Raw genomic sequence first — 4677 nt, 5'->3', positions numbered from 1 at the left:
ACACATTAGCACATGTATACAAGCGCATGGTCATGTGCGCTTTTCTCTGTGCTTAGGACCCTCACATGTCTAAGTTTTTCATGAAATAAAAATGAAGGAAAGGGAGAGGAACTTTAACGTGTGGTGACATGCTGAGGCTTTCCCTTAAACTCAAGTAATTGTCTCATGCTTAGGAGAAAATTGTCAGCCTTGCGATGTGCCTTGGCCTGAAACGCTTTGTTCATTTCTCCTAAAAAGGCTGATGCTTAAATTTTCTATTTGAGCACTTAGCTCTTTGGAATATACATTTTTTATTATGCTAATGCTTAACTATGGCCTCCAAAACCACACCAAAGATGCTCCTGTAAAAAGTGTTGCTGATATAGCTCTATTATTCCCTTACATTTGAAACCTAAGTATCAAAAATTCACACCTTTCCACATACACATGCAAGTCCTTCCTGATATGGACCGCCACCCTCGCAGGTCCAGACAGATGCAATAATGCACCCTCGGCTTGTATAAATGACTAGGTAAACCCCAAGAAAGAGCAAAGGCTTTCCTTTATTTCTAACCCTAGATATAAAATAACACCTTTGTGTAGCGTTTGGAAAACTGTCTCAACAAAAATATATGTTTTTGTCACTTTCACACCCAGATAAGACTGGTATCAAGGTTGCTGGGGAAGGCAAGGCAGTTTTTCAATTTAAACAAGTGCTCATATCACTGAAGTCTTGGTTAAACAAATTCCCAGTGAAGCAAAAGATAAGGAAAATCTATTAGTATATTAAATGGAAAATTTGTTTGCAGTCTTATGTGTACCATTGGGGAAGAAAGAGAAAGGAAAAAACATCTGGGTGTGATCCAATAATTAGCCATTAGCCAGTGCAATTAATAAATTCTCCAGACAATTACCTCAATGCAAATAGTTGCTCAGGCCTAGAATTATGCTGATCATCCATGACAATGAAACATAAGATTCTCCTGAGTTACCTATGTCTGTCTGTGCAGAGCAGTGACTGGGGGTCTTGCTCATATCCAGGGTGTGTCATATGCTGAAGTCGGGTTTTCAATGTTGCCCTTAGGGAATAAAAAGAGACAAAGCAACAAAACTGAGTCTGTGGAGAATGAAATAATTTATTCTTCTCTCCTAGTGATAGCTTAAGTTATAACACTACTCTCCTAAATACGTCTCATACTACAGTTGAGCTATCAAATACAATAACTTAATATAAAATAACATCAAAATTAAGTAAAAACACAACAAGCTAAACAAAATTGGAGTTTTACACTTGACCTGATTTGGTCTGCAAACTAGAGTAAGCCACAGAAAATTTTAGGGTTAGTTATCTCTAAAGTTGCCAATGGCTTGGAAATTATATGTCTAAAGAACAGATCTGCCTTTGCCTTCATCCCAAGGTATCTAAAGGTGTTTCATTACTAATGCAGGAAACATACCTCCTCGTGAGGGTATTTCACTCATAACAGCCTTCCAGAGGACAGTATTCCCTGGCAAAACTATTGGGAAGTCTTAGATCTTGACATTTAATGCTCTTTACCCTTATTCAGAGCTTGGCTGATGGACACAGTGTTTATTACTCAACACCCAGAAAACAGCTACGCTGGTCTTTGTTATCATCTATTTTTCTGTACAGTGAAGGCATAGGTATGTTTATAATATTTAGGTTAAAAGATAAAGGAAACTCACTGCTTTCCAAATGAGGTCTCTGATGTCCATCTTAGGAAATCCAATTAGAAGAAAGTGAGATTCACTGCTCCATGAGAAAAGTTTATTGGAGTCATGAGGTGAATGCAACTGGGATCCTGTGTCCTTACACTTCTGTTTTATGAATTCAAGGTGACTTTGACATTGGCTCTGCACTCTGGGCTGCCTCTCCCATTTTATTTTCTCTTTCTTGGCACAAATTCATTAGGATCCCACACAACGGCCTTGTGATAACAAACTAGTATTTTGTATAAACATTTTATTCCTGTTTTATATCCCATAAGTTTGGATACAACATAAAGCAGAGTCAATGGAAGTTGTCCAAAATGATGTCCACTCTCATTTTTAGTAAAAAATAAAATAAAATAAAAACAATGGGTTTATCTATCGGATATATTTTTATATCAAATAATAAAATGTGTTGATATGAAACATGAAACAAGCTGATGATTCACAAACTGATAAAGTTTGCACCCAATAGTCAGTCATGTTTTTCAATTACTTTATTTCTTTATCACAATTTATTCACTTTATATCCTCACTATAGCCCCCTCCCTCATCTCCTAATCCCACCCACCATTCCTCTTCTACCCCTGTGCCCTTTCCTTAGTCTGTTGACAGGAGAGGACCTCCTGCCTTTCTATCTGACCCTAGCCTATCAGGTTCTTCAACTAAGGACCATGCATGGAGAGGACCTAGACGCCCTCCACAGAGGAAGCTCATAAGCTGCTCAGTTTCCAGGTGGGTTCACCAATAAGAGGATCAGGGGCTGACTCTGACAGCCATGTTATATATTTAAATTTTTAATTTTTATAGATTTTTTTACATATATGAATATTTTGCCTACATAAAAGTATGTATAGCAAGAAGGTGCTCTGTGCCCACAGAGGTTAGAAAGAGTTGTTGGATTCCGTGGAACTGGAGTTGTAGATTGTTGTAAGCCACCATGTGGGTGGTGGGAACTAAATTCAGGTCCTCTGCAAGAGAGACAAAAGCTTTTAACCACTGATCCATCTTCCCTGTGCTATCCTTTAAAACAAAACCAAAACAACAACAAAATGGTTGAAGAAAACAGAGAAAAATAAAAGAACCAAAAAATGAGTAAGAAGGAAACAGAAAGTTATCACAATGTGGTTCAAAACTGTTCTATGAAAATATCTATTGTAATTACATATAGATAAATGCACAGAATATATAACATATTTACAGGGTTATACTGTATGGTGCATTTCTTCCTCTGGGTTGTGCTTTTAAAATAACAATAAATTAAGAAAAAAATAAAAACAACCCAGTGCCACTCAACATGCCATATTAGAGGAAAATTTCAGAGGAACTATGCAGTGACTGCTAAGGGAGAGAGAATCAGGGTTTTTTTTTTTTTTTTTTTTCCTCTCATGGTTGAGGCCTCAATCCTGATTCTTACATACAGATAATTAGGGTGATAATATTTCAACATATTAGGACAGACCACACACACACACACACACACACACACACACACACACACACAGTATTTTATTCATTATAAAATGAATGTATGTATATATAACAAAATTACACTACATTCAAGTGTGGCATCCTCAAATTAAAAAAGATAATAAAGTAAGAAAACCATACTGAAAACAGAGAAAATATGAAGAAGTTAGTGAGGCATCTTATTTAGGTGTAAAAACTGCACAGTTTCTCTATCCAGACTATCTTGAAGCCCTTGGTTATGTCAGTGGGAACATCGTGGAGCTGGACCACATCAGTGATGCCTTCTTTCCTTTTGGCCGTAGAGCCTCACGCAGTGCCATTAGCAAGATGAAGCTGCTGATGGTACCAAGGAAGAGACAAGTGAATGCATTCCATTTCACACTTGCAAAATCAAACACAGAAGTGGGCCAGGCCAGGGATGTTGTCTACCATCATAAATGACAGGATAATGTTCCCCTTGGCGTTTCTCTCCTTTGATATTTTTCTCACCCATCCTACAAAGTAATTGAATTAAAAATAACAACACCCAACCCTGAATGACAGCGATAACACTGACTGATATATTTTTACAATTTCTGGGAATGAGTCTTATGTCAGGCACTGAGAGTTCTCTGGATATTTCCTAGGGAACAGTCAGCAGTGACAGAGAGGGAGGGTGTGTTCTATGGATCGCTTTTGCTGGCTCGTTTTGTCAGTAATGATTGACAGGACACTTCAGCTACAATGATGAGAACATTTTCTTCTTACCATTTCTGCAATGGCAACTGAAACTTCAGGCATTCATGCATTTTAAATCACTTATCCTAAAGGACTTTTGATTTTGCTGAGGATGAGAGAGAAAAAAAAAAAAGAGGACCTAGAAGCAGTCTCAGAAAAACTGACGGTGAATTTTCAACCTCTCCTAACTACATAGTAAGACTCTGCTTTAAGCTTGGAGAGGATATCAGAGGTAGAAATGAAGACAACTGTATTTTTCTTTTGATCCCATGAAAGCATTTTAATGCCAATTAACTTTTTCTGTAATACCCACAAAACACAGACACTAGTAAAACAATTTCAGATAAATACACGTTAACATATTTGCTGACATGAAGAGCGAAGAGCAGGGCTAGGAGATGCAGCAGAGGAGGCTTCCTCCCACAAAAGCAATGACCTTGATTCAGGATATTGTAGGGACCTGTTCTATTGTAGAGGAGAGTGGGATCAATGAGAAATATTGAACAGGACCAGGCCAACCACAGGACTTATCCATAGTTTTCCTTCTCATCTCATGCTGACAAAGCCAATATCTCACTGTGGTTTGCACCAGAATATCCTTCTAATCTCCACAGACACCAAACCCTCCCAGGTAATCGACACCCCTCACGGACTCCAGCTCCAATTGTTCTTTGTTGTAGTCCTTGAAGTAGATCACATGTTTTGGAGCACAAACCTCCATTCAAGTTTTTATTTCTTTTCTTTTCTTTTCTTTTCTTTTCTTTTCTTTTCTTTTCTTTT

This window comes from Psammomys obesus, unplaced genomic scaffold (genome assembly GCF_907164565.1).
Source record: "Psammomys obesus unplaced genomic scaffold, mPsaObe1.curated_primary_1811, whole genome shotgun sequence".
NCBI classification, from domain to species: Eukaryota; Metazoa; Chordata; class Mammalia; order Rodentia; family Muridae; genus Psammomys; species Psammomys obesus.
This window is presented reverse-complemented; position numbering follows the sequence as displayed.